Source organism: Notolepis coatsorum (genome assembly GCF_963971535.1).
Source record: "Notolepis coatsorum genome assembly, chromosome: 6".
NCBI lineage: Eukaryota > Metazoa > Chordata > Actinopteri > Aulopiformes > Paralepididae > Notolepis > Notolepis coatsorum.
This window is the reverse complement of record NC_140170.1, coordinates 150,435,274-150,452,773: the sequence shown is the minus strand read 5'-3', so window position 1 is coordinate 150,452,773 and position 17,500 is coordinate 150,435,274. Positions and strand designations below refer to the sequence as shown.

Genomic DNA, 17,500 nt, shown 5'->3' with positions numbered 1-17,500 from the left:
TATGTCTTATATGTCCAGATATGTCCTGGCTAGAAGTGTTTATTAAACACCGGGAGGCTACTGTGATGAAATACACGATACGATACTAGCTATAGATTAGCGTCACATAGCAGGCCTTTTTCTGAAAACTCAAATAAGATAGCTAAGTAGCCAAGCACATACTGTTTCATAGCATATGGTGTTGAGATTTACCATGGCAGCTTGTGAGAATTCGTTGTAGCCAGCCAGCTAGCATTGATGCTATTCAATGCTATCAACATTAGCTAAATAGCTAACCAACTAAATACAATAAGACTGTGGTATCCTGAGGTAACGTTAAATACAGACAACGTTTGCTACAATAAGACAGTGGTATCCTCACGTTAAATACAGACAACTTTTGCTAGTCGAAAGGACTGGACACAGGGTCAAGTTAAACATCAATCAATTAATTTATACAACAGGTAGTTTGAGATGCGCGCACCATATTATATACGGCTTTGACACGTTCTCTCTCTCCTGCCGATTAAAATCCTCCTCATCATCGATTGCCTGTAGGCTGTAGCTCTGCATTTTGCGCATGTGAGCCGCGGTCTCTCTTTCCTCTCCTTTGGAAAACTAGCATGAGCTCAAAAGCACAGAACCGGACGACACAAGTTGTTCCGCTAGTGAAAACAACGATAACACTTCCGGTCGGGGGGTTTCAAATAAAAGAGCGACGTCTAAAACAGGAAAGACATTTATTTTGTACATTTGTGGCATGCACTTATTTCTTGAGACGATTTAGTTTGTATGGAAAACCTTTTTTAAAATGAAAACTAAATGAAAACGAAAAAGATCAAAATCGTTTTCGTCTGGACATGGCCTTAATAGCCGGACTGCCGGCCTCGACATCGGAACACGATAATTACAATGTCACCGTGACGATGAGGTTCACTGTTATTATTACCAGCACTGCCGCTCTGTGCTAGCAGCTGCAACAATCTGCCTTGCTTTATCTGCGTGCTGTAATGGATAATGGAACTGTTGGTAGATAACAAGCTAACCGCTTATTACTCGGGAGCTTCAGTGGCAGATCGCAAAGGGCATCGGGGAGAGAAACAGAGAGAGAGAGAGAAACAGAGAGAGAGAGAAACAGAGAGAGAGAGAGAATATCCATCCATCCCTTCCTCCCTCCTTCCATCAGCTGCAGGCGTGACCACTTGCACTGCTATGAATCATGAGCCATCTGTAACTGACTTCAGCACTGGACGCTTCCTGCTCGCTCTGAGTGTAGCGCTCGGAAATGCTCTCTGCCGTCAGGAGAAGGGTCTTTGGACCCGGGCGTGAGGGGCACACATCCGTAGATCACAGAGTTATTAATTATTAGTCCAATAGACAGACAGGTTGCTTCCCTCACAGCCCGGCGCAGCCGACCACCCACCCCCACTGTGTGCTGCAGAGCAGCCCATATGGCATGAGCCCTGTGCCACCCTCTCCCCTCGAGGAACAGGGCGTGGGTGGGTGTGGGGGCTTCAAATGGGTTGTGTGGGGGGTGCTGGGGGCATGTGGAGTGGCTCCAGGCTCTGTTGCTGTCATACTGTTTGTAGGATAATCTTGTGGTCATGTCTTGTTACTGAAACAGCCGAGCGATATCCTGTGCCATCGTGGAGTTTTTAGGTTCCCAGTCATTTCTCAAAGGTGACCCTGACCCAAGCTGGGGTTGGAAAACTGGTCAACATTTAAATGGCATTTAAGAACATTTTGTACTCTGCAGAAGAGTCAAATGGGGGGAAAACGTTTCAGGCAAGCTGTTACAGTGGCCTCTTCCTGTGCATTAAGCTGTTGGTGGTGGTTTTAGTCAGACACTAGTCACTAACTCCCTCAGTCAGTAATTCAGTCACTCACCGTTAGCCACTCTGCCCCTAGTGGTCGCTCACTGGCAATGTGGTTTGTGGAAGACCAGTTAGCTTTGCATCTATGACACAGTATGTCCTTGTTCATGTCAGAATAATGAACAGATATTATTATTATTTCATGAATGAATGAATGAATGAATGAGAACTTTTATTTAACAGATTGCAGAATGGGTACAATACAGTACGGGTGTACGGCTCAATACACACAATTGTTAAGGGGATGCAGACCAGAGAAAGACGTTTGTCTTGTTTACATCAGGGTCCCCCATTTTCATTTCATATTGACATTTAAGACATACTCAACATACATGACATTTATGGCATAGGGACATATAGGTATTTAGTACTGATACATTTGTGACATATACGGTATTCAAATATACAGTACTGTTACTCATAGATCCTGACAGTATAATCATATGATGGGGAGGGGACTGTACATTAGGAGGGGGTGGGTGGGTGGGTGGGAGAGAAATATACATATACGGCGGGGAGAGAATATATGCGGTGGGGAGGAGACTGTCTATTAGGAGGGGATGGGGGGTTTGGACATTTACGGTGGCCAGTTTCGAATTGCAGCCTCCCGTAGGTGCTCTTTAAGAGTGGTTTTGAATGTGGGTAGGGATTCACATTCCTTTACAGCTTTGGGTAGGGCGTTCCACATTGATGTGGCATAATTGCGAAGCGTGTTTAGTCCCTTGTTTGAGCCGAATCTGGATTTAACATGATTTGTTGAGCTTCCTCTGGTGTTGTGGTCGTGGTATTCACTGACCTTTGGGAAGTATTTTGACATGTATGTGGGTACCTTAGTCGTATAGTGTATCTTGTAGACCAGGCCCATTGCAAGTTGCTGTACTCTGTCATCTACTCTAAGCCATCCTAGGTTGTCAAAGTGTGCAGGGGTGAGGTGGGTTCTAGGGGTAAGGTCAAGTAGTAGTCTTGACTATTTTGTTTTGTGATGTTTGTAATCTTGTTTTTAGCGCCTTTGAGGTGCTTTGGTACCATGAGGTGCAAGCATAGTTGTAGTACCCTTGAATGAGTGCTCCTGCCAAAGTCTTCAGGGTATTCTTGTTTACCAGAGAGGAGATCCGGTACAAGAATCTAGTTTGTTGACTTTTTCTATTACATTGGATGCCATTTTGTCACAGGAAAGATTTGCCTCTAGGATGTAACCCAGGTAGGTAATTTCATCTTTCCTTGTGACAATATTGTCACCCACTGTAACTGAGAAGCCGTCGGTCTTGCTGAGTTTGTTATTTGAACCGAAGAGAATGTTTTGCCCATGTGTAATGATAGTTTGTTATCAGCAAGCCATATGCAGATTTTGCCTAGTTCCGAGCTGAGGATTTTTTCAACCTGCAACTTGTTCTTGTCAGAGACCAGCAGGGCTGAGTCGTCCGCAAACAGGAACAAGTTGCAGTCACAAGCTGACGACATGTCATTTGCATAAATTAGGAACAGTAGCGGTCCTAGTATGCTTCCTTGTGGAACACCACAGCTCACTGTGAGGGGGGGGGGGGGGGGTAGGGTACCGTTTACCTCCACCATCTGTTCTCTCCCCTCCAGGTGGGATTGCATCCAGCTCACTGATAAACTATCAAAACCAATTGCTTTTAGCTTGTCAATCAGAATGGAGTGATTGACAGTGTCGAAGGCCTTTTGTAGGTCCAGCATGACCATGCTGCAGTATTTGCCCGCGTCCACCTCTTGTTTGATGTGGTCGTTCAAATAGAGAAGGCATGTGTCAGTGGAGTGGGAAGCCAGATTGGAATTCGTAGATTAGATTTTTTCCCGCCAGGTACTTTTCGACCTGTTTGTAGACTATTTTCTCCATGACTTTCGAGATGGAGGTAAGAATAGAAACAGGGCGGTAGTTGCCTGGGTCTAATTTGCTGCCCTTTTTGTGCAGAGGGGTCACTATTGCAATTTTGAAGTCCTTGGGGACGTGTCCCTGTTTTATGGAGAGGTTTATTATGTGTGTGATGACTGGGGTGATGGCGGCTGCTGCGTCTCTGAGGAATTTGGAGGGGATGTTGTCATGGTCAGTGGCCTTGTTAGGTTGGAGGGCGCTCAGTTTTTTGAGTACCTCATCGGTTGTTACCATTTCTAGTTTGAAGTCGTCTTTGCGGACCCCTAGGTTTTTGTAGTATTCTACTATGTGTTCTACCCCATAATGCCCTGAGTGGGAGGGTAGTTTGTTTACAAGTGTTGTGGCTATGTTTGTGAAAAAGATGTTTAAGTAATTGGCTACATCCAGCTTGTCTGTGATGAGCGTGTTGTCCGTCTTTATGTTTATGTTTGAGAATCTGGTTTTAAGTTTTTTACTGCAGCCTAGTTGATTATTGAGTAATTTCCAAAGTTCACGTGGTTTGTTTTTGTTTTCCTCAGTTTTGTCATTGATGAAATATTTTTTTGCGGTTTTGATCATGGTGTTTACGTCATTTCTTAGTCTGTTTCTTTGAATTTTTTGTTCAACAACGTGGGCTTGGAGTTCACTGTTTGAGCTATTGGATCATCATCATTATCTTTTTATTTTAATACATTTTTCAAGGGACCACACTGTCATATTAAAGGAATAGTTTGGATGTTTGGACATTAACTGGTATGGAATACTTGCTAGTAGTGTGGTTGATGATGAGTTTTGGCGCCAGAAAGGCAAAGAAACGGGTCCACGAGACAAAAAGTGTTAATCCACACCGTAACATGCATTCAAAAAGCTTAAATCGTCAACAACAAAAGATCCCTCGAGCATTTTCCACACTTGATTCACGTTGGAACGAGGCCCAGAGTTTTGCATTTTGCCTGTCTGACGCTCCCTGGGTTTCGCTCGGAGCCAGGACTCTGACCACGGGACTCTGCGAGTAAGCTAATGGCATTCCATCAAATAGACTATAGTAAGTATTCCCATAGCGCTTAGTGTCCAAAGATGTAAACTATGCCGTTAAGGAGAGCAACCACTTGGGAATCTCTTGATAAAGAGCTTGTGAGGCGTTCCTCTCTCCCTCTACATCTCCTGTCCTCAGCTGGCTTCTCACACCCACACTGCCCTGCAGTATTTTGCATGCTGGTGGTAGAGCCTTAGATGGTTCTGCCATGGATACTATTCTCTGTGTCTCGAGGCAGGAATAATGTGAGTAGAGAGAGAGAGAGAGAGAGAGAGAGAGAGAGAGAGAGCTGTCCTTGTTGGATGATGGACATGCTTGTGGCCCGGAGTGTATGAAGAGAAACAGTGGGGGGAGTGGGGGATCACACGCTCGTACGCATGCTTGCACAAACACGCACATGCATAATGCTTCATTTGAATCCACCGATCAAATCACTCGTGCATTAGATATCACAGAGGAGGTTCAATATGCTTTTATGACAGCCTCACTTCCACATATTACCTCATAGCTCCATCCAGCCTCACGAAGCGTAGGACCCAGCTGTTTGCCTGTTTTGTGCTGCTGCTGGGGGGCCAGTGGCTGCCCCTCCGTGCCAGTTAGTGATGAACTAGTCCACTGGTCCACTGTCTCGCTGCACACACTCCATTAGGCTGCAGCAGGGAGGAAGCTGAGCACAGCCGGGCCTGTTGGGCAGCCAGAGAGTGCTGCCACTGAGCAACAGCAGGGAGTCTATTTGTGCCTCTATTGCTCTATTCACTATTGCATGCCTCCACCAGTCCTCCCCACGTGCCTGTTTTGTAAAATCGGCCCCACCTGGGCAGATTGCACTGTCATCCTGATGAGGCTGTTATGCAAATCTGTTCCCATTAACTTATGTATAGACATCCTGATTCTACTGTTTGAAGGCACAACACAGCGGCACTCATCGCCTTGCATTTTCAAGATAATTAATAGTGCGATATCTTTATGGTTATTGGTATTTCAGGTGAACACGTAAGCATGCACCTACAAAAAAAGGTCACCTTGATGCGGAGATGCCGCAGGGTCTCGCAGCGATCCCCGACAATAACTCCTGTGTACCGTCACCTGATGCGTCCTGATCCCCCGGAGATAAATACAGTGGGAGACAGTGGCTGTATAACTCCCACAGGACCTGCTGTAAGGGGATTCTGACACCCACCATTTCCCTCCGCAATGATTTATTACATCGTACACAACTGCATAGGGTGAAAGGAAATTGGAAAAGCCTTCCTGGAGGTGACTATACATCAACCTTTATTTAGAATTCTCGAAAATCAATAGAGCGTGACGCTCATTTACAATGATGCTGAGATTACACGCAGGGAAAACATGAAATAATACCAACGTACAAGATCAGCAAACAGTCAAGCTAAAATAGAAATACAACCATGCAAAATAACAAGCGAAGTCAAGCAAAAACAGGCAGGCAGGTAATCAACGGGTATTAAGTGCAAACCTGAAGCATCCAAGAGATAGAAAAGTATTAGGTTTTAGGTCGCTTTGCAAGAGATTCCATGAGTCAGTTGCAAGTGTCAGTATTAATGTCCACGATAGTATCCTTGAAAGCTGATTTATAAAAAGCCACTCTTGTCATAATTCGTTTTTTAAGGTTCCTGATGTGATATTTAAATGTAAATGTTACGTCGAGCCAGATTTCCAAGATACTTATATTCTCTTACCCTTTCAATCCCTTTGATCCGTTATCAGTAGAGATATGCAGATTACAGTAGTTTATGTTTTTGAATCTGGAGATCTGGCTTTATTTGCATTAAGTATCATTATGTATCACTGGCAGGGTGCCAGGAGGGCCTTTTGTTGTGTCATCACTCTTTCTGGGCTGGATCCACCCTCGTAACATTTACAAGGGCATGCATCTGCAAAGTATTAGCATGGTATTATATTAAATGTTGTCTAGATTCAAAAAGAAAAAGTGATGTATTATACAGTAACATTTACTTTATGGTCCCAATACATCACTCTAAACATTTATTAAATAGGTAAGATACAATAAATAGAGACATATGGCAAGTGGGGAAAAAACAGTGCAATTGAATTGGATTTCAGAGTAAAGCAACTAGGTTAGAAATCCCCAGCATTTAGGGCATTCAACCTTAAAACATTATGTATAATGTTGGTTGCAACTGTTGCCTTAAGCTCTTCATAAGTCACAAGTCATAAGAACATCATCATAAGTCTTAAGTTGGCACAAGTTTCCCTTGTGCCAACCTTGTGCCAACTTGAAACTTACTCTCATGGGGGAGCGTTTCTAACAGAGTTAGAGAATCCTGTTGAAGTGACTCCTCTGGTGGATTACATAATCAAGAGGGTGCGTTTGATTTGACTACTGCCTTTCATGCTGTAAAACAGGCATCATTTTGCCTTGGAATACATGAACAAAGGTCAAATAGGACCTTTTTGCAGTGACCATTTTGACTTTTGCTGCGAAATGGGCCTATATGCCCTAAAAATTAAAGTACTTAATTTCACAAAGCATACTAAAATAGACAAGCAGTTATAAGAAATGGTCAGGAATAACACTGCTCTATTTAAAGGGGCACTTCACAAAAAACCAATGCTGATTTATTTTGCACATAATCTCACACACTGTAAACTGTAAACAGTTTCACACACATTAATTTAGTTTGTTATTAAGAGTAAATTAGTTTGAATATGACCACCAGTGATGCCATTGGGGACATTGACATCACAGTGTTGTGTTAATTACAGCTCCATACTGTCCATATAAGACAAGGTATTGCTATTTTGTCATCTACATCATTATAATTAACACCACACAATAATTCAATGTCCCCCGGTGATATCACTGGTGGCCATATTCAAACTAATTTACTTTCAATAACTGTCAAACTAAATTAATGTGTGCAAAAACTGTTCAAATCAGCATTGTTTGTTGTCCCCTTTTAAAAAGAGAGTAATCTGTGGCCTGGAGCCAACCAGACCAACAGTGTGGTAAATAAAGCTGGTATTGTATCAGTGCTTACAGCAGGGTCATGAGCCAAGACTCACAACTTCCTCGTTGGATAGATTTGACAAGGTTTAGGCTGTGTTGTATCTCACCTGTACTACGCTTCCAAGGGCTTGCCGTGGGGTAAGAGACTCTCATTCCAAACATAGAGCTGGCTGGAAATAGGCAGGTGGTGTAAATGCAAAAATATATGAATGCTTCCTTTTATCTAAACAACACTACAGTACTGTTTAGTTTGTCTGATGACATATCGCCCAAACAATGCCGTAAAACCTGATCGTCAGGCTGTCTGTTCATCCCACGTTGTCATCATGTCAGATCAACTCAAGGTTATTTGTATAGCTCAATATCGGCTGCGAAGGACAACATCACAATGGAATGACACCCACTGGCGGTGCGGCCCTCAGTGAAAAAAAGGGGAATATGTTTGTATGAATGTATGTATGTATGTATGTATGTACTATATATAGTATACGGTATATATATTTAAAAAATCCTTTCTTTTTTTTCAGCTTAAAGCTGCTGGTGCCTCTGGGAGTCTGTGGAAAACCTTGGTTGCCTGTGCATGAGCTTGAAAAGTGATGCAGAGTTTGCTCTATTTCTTCTGGGCAGGTAAGCTCACTCTTGCTAATTTCTCCAAAGTTGCCTACTTCAGCTTTAATAGGACAAGAACATTTTGAAAAAAAAACGCAAGAGGGCAATAGAAAGAGATGTCCCTGTGATCTTCTAGCTTCTTTTCCTCCTCTCTTTGTTCTACAGTGGCCTCTTCAACCCATGCTTTGCTCACTCTGTCCGTTAACCTCTTCTGTCTTTTAACAAAGCAATTATACAGAGGCAAGGGGAACACCACTCAAATTTAAAGTTCTAATAATATGTTATTTCCATGGCCTAAAACAGTTGATATTTGTGAATGATGAGCTACTCTCTCCCAAAGCCAGAAACCAAGAGAGAAGTAACAATCAAGCTTGTGATGTCATCAAGTATGAAGTCTGCTTTATTCTATAGTAATGGTCTCCCTTCTGAAACAGAAAATATTAACTCAGAACATTCCGCTGTGTGCTCTGTGTCATCTATAACATATTTCCCAATTCACAGACTCAGAATCAGAATCAGAAAGGTCTTGTATACTTTGCTTTGGACGTTATTGGTGCGACATTAGCGGACAGACATTAACAGACGGATAATACAATAAAGTTGTTGAGTAAAATGAAACATGAGCTAAGTTAAGCACAATAGAATAATATAATTATGAAATAAAATGAAATATAGGCCAGGGCTGTACAACTGTATATAAGAGGTTGAATAAAATTATATGGGATATAAACTAAATTAAATGTAGCACAATAGGTAGTACAATTATAAATAAAAAATAAAATTGGAATAGGAATACTTGATGACATCACAAGATTGAGTTTTAGTACTCTAGTTTTTGGATTTGGGAGAGAGCCGCTAATTTTCACTAATATCTTTGTACCGTCTCAGACCAGAGGAATGACACGTATGAATTCTGAAATTGTAGTTCCCCACAGCATAATGCTTGTGAGTGTGCTTGTGTTCGAGCCAATCAAATACAACTGAGAATAACAACACTATCTGAACCGCACCAACCTGCTTGTTATTGCCATCCATCAGCACTTCTCCTCGAAGCCAAAACAACTGTAATTGTAGTGTTGCTCAGGTATGGGAAGTGATTCTGCCACCCACAGATTACAGTTGTAGAGAATCTGGTTTTAGGAAGTGCATAATGTTTAAAACAGTCTCCCATTAATCTGGGACGCTCCTTGGGTAGATAATTAGACACAGGCTCTGAAGAATGTGACTTTTTTAACTGATGAAGCATCAACAGACACACATTATGTTTGGTATATGAAAGTATAACATCCTTCATTACTTCCACCTATTTGGTTCTGTTTACACCCCTGTGTTGGATACTCCGGTAATCAGCCAATCTCATCTCGTCACCTGCTCCTCCGTGACTTTCCCCTCTGCGTTGTGTTTGTTTTCAATACTTCACATTGGCTGTCACACACTGTATCATCCCCGTCCATGCAATCCGTTTCATAAGAATTCGACACTGGCAACGTGGTACCTTTCTTGGAAAACGTTGTTTATTCCATAAACAAAGCCTCTGTACCAGATGGAAAACAGTTCTTTCTGTCCTTGAAAAGCATTAGAAGGAACTAAATTCATTATTCTAACGATCTCTCTTCTGTCACCCCGCTCGGTGGTGGCTCGGTGTCCAAAGGCCTTCCCTGTTAGCCAAGGCTAGCGATGTCGTGGCAAGGGGGTGTAGACTGTTGTAGTTTGAGCTAATTTACACCATGCTCCAAAAAAAATAAAAAATCTGCCGAGCGATCTGGCGCGGGGAGCGCTCGATTCAAGGTGAGCGGGGAGCGAGCGGAGAGCGACTTGGGGGCGGGGTCAACATGAGCGATTAGCGGAGCGGACCAAGCTTTAAAGAGCGAAGAGCGGATTTCTCGGCCGCGCCGATCCGCTCACGTGGCCTGCTGTCAACGCGTCTGCTCGCACCCGTTTCGTGTCTTAGTCTAACATACCCCGGAAAAACTCACATCTCATAGCGTCTTTCCCCTAGCAACGGGGCCCGCCCCCTTTTCTCATTACTATAAGACACGATACCATGGCAACGGCATTTTTGACCCAAATCACTATAGCAACGGTGATGTTGATATTACCGGCATCGCTTACCCAAAACAAAACGCTGTGGCTATCAGCTGTTGCTTGTCGGCCTTGGGGCACAGCCCTGTCTCATCTGCTGCTATAAGCCTGTGGCTTCCCAGTCTAACTTGAAAGCACACACCACTAATACTGTCCTCCTCATCTGAGATCTATGAGTAGATGCTGTCATCTACAGATATTGAAAAACAAGGTTACTTCCTTCACCTGTTTGTTGTTTGTCTGTCTGTTTGTTTGTTGGTCTGTGTACAAGATTATGTCGAAGGTTAATGGGATTGCTATACAATTAGCGTGAACATGCATGACCCATAGAGGAAGAAAGCTATTGATTTTGGTGACCCCGTGACCTTTGCTCTAGCACCACCATCAGGTCAAACGTTCAACTTTCAAATTAGTGGACCTCCTGGCCCGTTAGTCATACAGTCACAATCTCATGGGATTTACTGTGTGATATCTAGGGACCTAAAATCTTCACATGTGTTATATACATAGTTAATAGGCCAAACCACCTGGCTGTCAAATCCAATCTAATCTTTGGATAAACCACATGGTAAACAGGAAGTGATATGATTTGCAGTGCACCAAACTTCCCGGTGAAGTTTTGAGTCATTTGGCCTCATGGTGTTATTCTCACAAAACTAAAAACATCAACTCAACAGCTTGTTCGATGAAGATGATGATGACGATGACGATGATGATGACATTTTAAACATGTTGTCCCTTTGTGATATCCTACTGATGGTATCAATATGTATTATTTTTTATAGTTGTACTTGTATCACAGCCTGAGACTGTCAATACAGGCAGATCTCTGTCATCTACCCAGTAAAATGTTGAGTGTGAAAGTAAGGGGCGAAGTGGAGAGATTGTTTAGCCTTAACGGAGGTGTGCTCTCTCTACTGTGCACAGTAGAGTGCATTCTGCTGCTTTCTTGCTGGTGTGTTACTTGTATCTACCCTAATGGTATTGGAAGGCTGTATATTTGTCTTATTCATTATTTTAAGCTGCATTAAACGTGTGTGGACGAGGAGATTTCTTGCCAAGAAACGGTAGAAATGTTGTTGTAAGGAAAGCAAGTGTAGGCAAGAAAGAACAACTAATTAAATTAATGGAATACTACTTTGAAAATAAACCAATCAATAAATAAACAAATAAACCGAGAAAATTCTGTACTTATTTCTTACAAGAGGCTCCTCTGCGGAAAATATACAAAAAACCTTTTGAGGGATAATCTTTATGAGTCTACATAGATTTACATATACTGTATTTTATAATGCTACATTTACATTTAGTTACTTAGCTGATGCTTTCATCCAAAGCGACAAATTCTGTACAACAAGTCAGCAGGCGGGTGGTGATATTGTTCATCTAGCAGTGCAGAACAGACAGTGCTACACTGAGTGCACAGTAGTATAGACATATTAGTAGGGATGCTCGATATTGGCTTTTTTATCGATACCGATATACCGATATTGTCCAACTCTTAATTTCCGATACCGATATCAACCGATACCGATATATGCAGGGTTTCCCCCCCCCAATTTTTTTTATAATTCCAGGTAATTAACCTTACATATCTCTTGTTGTGGAATTAACACAACATTATGCATACTTTTGACAATAAATAAAATCTGAATTTGTTCTTACTTGCTTGCCTGGGTAAATAAAGGTTATAGACATGTTAAAAAAAATAATATTGAAAACCGATACCGATATTTTCCGATATCACATTTTAATGCCGATATCGGCCGATAATATCGGACATCCCTACATATTAGCATTGTAGGGAGTAGTATAGGCATAGTAGCAGAGCACATAGCAGGTAGTAGTAGAGCCATAGTGGCAGAGTACTATTAGTAAAAGACAGTAAGATGGTAAGTATGAAGGTTAGCTACAGTTTAAAGGAGCACTTTGCCGATTTTCCACCATAGTCGTTCTGTTGTGAGGAGGACATGTGATAATTAGACATGTAACTCACCTACGTGTTCTGTTGTGAGGAGGACGTGTGATAATTAGACATGTAACTCACCTACGTGTTCTGTTGTTGTGAGGAGGACATGTGATAATTAGACATGTAACTCACCTACGTGTTCTGTTGTTGTGAGGAGGACATGTGATAATTAGACATGTAACTCACCAACGTGTTCTGTTGTGAGGAGGACATGTGATAATTAGACATGTAACTCACCTACGTGTTCTGTTGTGAGGAGGACATGTGATAATTAGACATGTAACTCACCTACGTGTTCTGTTGTGAGGAGGACATGTGATAATTAGACATGTAACTTACCAGCGTGTTCTGTTGTTGTGAGGAGGACATGTGATAATTAGACATGTAACTCACCTACGTGTTCTGTTGTTGTGAGGAGGACATGTGATAATTAGACATGTAACTCACCTACGTGTTCTGTTGTGAGGAGGACATGTGATAATTAGACATGATGTAACTCACCAGCGTGTTCTGTTGTTGTGAGGAGGACATGTGATAATTAGACATGTGTGGGATATTTGTAGCCAATTGTGGGATATTTGTAGATATCCTGATGAAGAATGTCTCAGTCAACCGAGGCTTGGATAATAACAAGGGTTTATTAACCAAACAGATAGAATTACATAGAGAGAATGGCTGAGGGTTTCCCCCCAGGTGATCAGCTGAAATCCCCCAGGTAAGAAGCCCTGGATAGATCTCAAGAGGAGATCTATATAGTTAACAGGGGGGGGTGTGGTCCCATTTGATAGGTCAGATGGGGGGGGGGGGTACAGGTAATGGGGACACAGGGGAGGGGAGTGTCTTATTCCACAGAGAGGGGGGGGGGCACAGGTAAGGGGATATAGGGGAGGGGACTATATTTACATGAGAACATTAGATATTATACCACAATACTCACTTTTCTTTCTTATAATGTGGGTGAGATTAATGTATAATATACCAGGATTGTTTGGAACAGGTAAAAGTGAAAATAGAAAACAATTAAAATAATGAAAATTTTGGCCAATGTGATCTGGTTGTTGGCATAATAGTTTAAAATAGAATTATTTACATACATGATTCATGACATGATCGACTGGACTGCGGTCTGTGTTATTTTGATATCAGAGATGTGGGAATAGATATCACCCTTTTCTTTTATTAATCGCTCAAAATACCTATATCAATGAGTGGTCCTCATCTCTGATATCAAACAACAATTAACATAATCATTAGAAGCTATCGCTGTGCAAATATCTTGGCATACCTTCAGTCGTTCATGTCGTGACGTGATTGTTGTGCATACAGGCATCGTAATAAACCAATTAAATACATGCACTGTCTCTGTGTGGTCAGAGTGCACAGGGTGAAAAAACAAAATTGTGTGCATAATTATTAGGAATAGGATTTACACATAAGGCTAATGTGTACAAAAACGTTTTAACAACCGTTAACCTGGTGGTTAATAAAACTAACATGATTGATTATGGGAAACTGTTCACAAATATATATATATATATATATATTTGCACATTTTATGATGATTCTTGATGAAATTACTTAGGATCCAGTTGTATTTAATCTGAGTTTGAGTGTCACTTTCATCTGTGATTGCCTCAGCTTTGTTGGTCTTTACTTAGAATCAGGCAATTTTCTCCATTTCTTCTCTATAAATGAGGAGATAAAACGTCTTATGCATCGCTTCTGTATGTAATTCTAGTGCATATACTATCAATGGTTCACCATACAGGTGCAAAACAACGTTACATGTCCTCTTCTATGAGAGAATAAAACAACTGATTCTTTCTTGTCTGACAATACAATTTTGTAACCTAAGTAATTCAAATGTGATGTAATACAGTAACACAGTAAAATTTAAATAAATACATAATAATGTGGACAATGTGGCGTTCAGAAGTATCTTGGTCCACAGGTCTCTGATGTGTCTCTTCTTGACGATGCAGTCGGGAATATTCACTGGTCGCCGTTCATTCCCTGTCAAGGGTCACCTGTAGCAGTCAACTATAGTGGTTTTGCAGACTCTTTTCCTGGATCCTGCGTTGTTCTCCATCACCACCACACATCCGCCACTGTGCTCACGCTTGGCCCCCATCAGGCCCAGAGACATGGTGGTCAGGGCGTTCTTGAACGTGCTGTGTGGTGGTTGGTCCTCTCCTCGTCATTGCGGTACCACTTGATGGAGGGCGAGGGCCCGCCGGTGTAGTGGCTAGTCAGTAGGACGCTCTCTCTCACACGGATGACAATCTTGTCATGGGAATCCACCTTGATGGTCGGGGACTTCGGTTCCCGTTTGCAGATGGTCTGCCGCGGGTCGCCGGGGTGGGGCTGCATGTCGTCCTTTCTGTCTCTGCTCCCCTTCCTTTGGGGACGTCTGTGTTGCGTGGGCTGGTGGTTCTCCCACGGTTGTTGTCGTCGCCCTGGTTGTGTCCGCAGCTCCTTGGCGGCGTCCCTGGTGGTAGTATGCTGTCGTGGGTCGCTCAGGTCGCTGGGTTGTGTTCCTCCTTGCCTGGTCGCACCGTCGTTCGTGGTTCAGGTCACGCGTCGTCTCACTCGTTCTGTCCTCTCACCAATTCATGATCTGAGGATGATGAAAACTGCCTTAGAAAACCTCCTCACATAAATGATTCAACGCCTTTCTGCTAAAGAAGAAAATCATTTTGGGATTAATTCAATTCATTTGTAAATAAAATCACTTAATTGAAAATGGGAAATGCAAGCCAATTGCATTAGCAGTGATTATTTATGTTAAGAAGGTCACATTCACTACAATCTTATCAGATCTTGTATCTAACTAGATCTTACAGCATTAGGCTTTAAATAAAATTGTAAATGAATGGCCAAAGTCTTGAATCAGATGAAATAGCTCTTTTTCTTCATAGTCTGTGATGTTAATTGAAGTTGATCTTACCTCAGGCCGTGTACGATGGTGTGCTTCTTCAAGATACTTACCTCGCCATGACTTCTCGGTTGTTCTTCACGTCTCAGCGTGGCTCGTCATAATTTAGCATGGGGAAAAAACATAAAATCTAGGTAGCCAGTTAATTTTGCATGAAAAACAATCATTCGTTTTGTCATCTAACCCTAACTAACCTTACTGTCATGCATTTGTCCTAATAAACTAACCTACACTGTGGCACTCAACACTTTGATGAACATTGTTACTCAGCTGATAGAGTTGTGCCCTTTTTGATGTCCTGTCATACAGTGTCAGCTAAATGATCAATGTACGTGTATACCTTGTACATTTAGATAATTGTGTTTCAATTTTGTGGTTGATATTTTGCAGTCATGGAAATGTATTAGTTGTTAAAAGAATAGTCTAAGGAATAGTCATGCATGTTATTGGTTATAAACAGAGAATAGAAGGAGGGGATTGTAAGTAAAGTTGTTTTCATCATTAATCTTTCATCTCGGGCACTTCTCTAATTCATGTGCCTCTTGAAAAGAGATGATGAAAACGACTGGTTAGTTATTGTTAGTATGGGAGTTAGGTAGATTTTCATAACTGCAAATTCATCATCCACAAAATTGAAACACAATTATCTAAATGTACAAGGTATACACGTACATTGATCATTTAGCTGACACTGTATGACAGGACATCAAAAAGGGCACAACTCTATCAGCTGAGTAACAATGTTCATCAAAGTGTTGAGTGCCACAGTGTAGGTTAGTTTATTAGGACAAATGCATGACAGTAAGGTTAGTTAGGGTTAGATGACAAAACGAATGATTGTTTTTCATGCAAAATTAACTGGCTACCTAGATTTTATGTTTTTTCCCCATGCTAAATTATGACGAGCCACGCTGAGACGTGAAGAACAACGAGAAGTCATGGCGAGGTAAGTATCTTGAAGAAGCACACCATCGTACACGGCCTGAGGTAAGATCAACTTCAATTAACATCACAGACTATGAAGAAAAAGAGCTATTTCATCTGATTCAAGACTTTGGCCATTCATTTACAATTTTATTTAAAGCCTAATGCTGTAAGATCTAGTTAGATACAAGATCTGATAAGATTGTAGTGAATGTGACCTTCTTAACCTAAAGAATCACTGCTAATGCAATTGGCTTGCATTTCCCATTTTCAATTAAGTGATTTTATTTATACCACACATGTAACTCACCTACGTGTTCTGTTGTGAGGAGGACATGTGATAATCAGACATGTAACTCACCTACGTGTTCTGTTGTGAGGAGGACATGTGATAATCAGACATGTAACTCACCAACGTGTTCTGTTGTGAGGAGGACATGTGATAATCAGACATGTAACTCACCTACGTGTTCTGTTGTTGTGAGGAGGACATGTGATAATTAGACATGTAACTCACCTACGTGTTCTGTTGTGAGGAGGACATGTGATAATTAGACATGTAACTCACCTACGTGTTCTGTTGTGAGGAGGACATGTGATAATTAGACATGTAACTCACCTACGTGTTCTGTTGTGAGGAGGACATGTGATAATTAGACATGTAACTCACCAGCGTGTTCTGTTGTTGTGAGGAGGACATGTGATAATCAGACATGTAACTCACCTACGTGTTCTGTTGTGAGGAGGACATGTGATAATTAGACATGTAACTCACCAACGTGTTCTGTTGGAGGAGGACATGTGATAATTAGACATGTAACTCACCAGCGTGTTCTGTTGTTGTGAGGAGGACATGTGATAATCAGACATGTAACTCACCTACATGTTCTGTTGTTGTGAGGAGGACATGTGATAATTAGACATGTAACTCACCAGCGTGTTCTGTTGTGAGGAGGACATGTGATAATTAGACATGTAACTCACCAGCGTGTTCTCTCTATGTCTCTCTAGAGCTCAGCTGCATCAGCACTCTGAGACATTCTTGTGGGTGATGTCTGATCTCCAGAGAAGAGATCAGACCTCTAGTGAACTGCAGACTCTATTTCATCAACCGTTTCTTCATCCTCCTCGAGTTGGGCCTACAGTACTAGTATTACTACAGTACCAGTATTACTATTAGTATTACAGTATTACTGTGTGGAGTTTGCATGTTCTCCCTGTGTTCGC

The 17,500-nt window shown here is 41.8% G+C and overlaps 1 protein-coding gene across 3 annotated transcripts in view; it reads left to right on the top strand.

Moving 5' to 3' along the window:
* Window positions 1-17,500, top strand: part of LOC311229372 (band 4.1-like protein 1) — a 311,906-nt gene that overhangs the window by 81,503 nt on the left and 212,903 nt on the right. For 2 of the 3 annotated variants that reach the window (XM_084315459.1, XM_084315457.1), the window contains exon 2: window positions 8,282-8,381. The exons of the other annotated variant lie outside the window; for it this stretch is intronic. The gene's annotated coding sequence lies outside the window, so the exon portion shown is untranslated. The remainder of the gene's footprint in view (window positions 1-8,281; window positions 8,382-17,500) is intronic. 3 annotated transcript variants of the gene reach the window in all.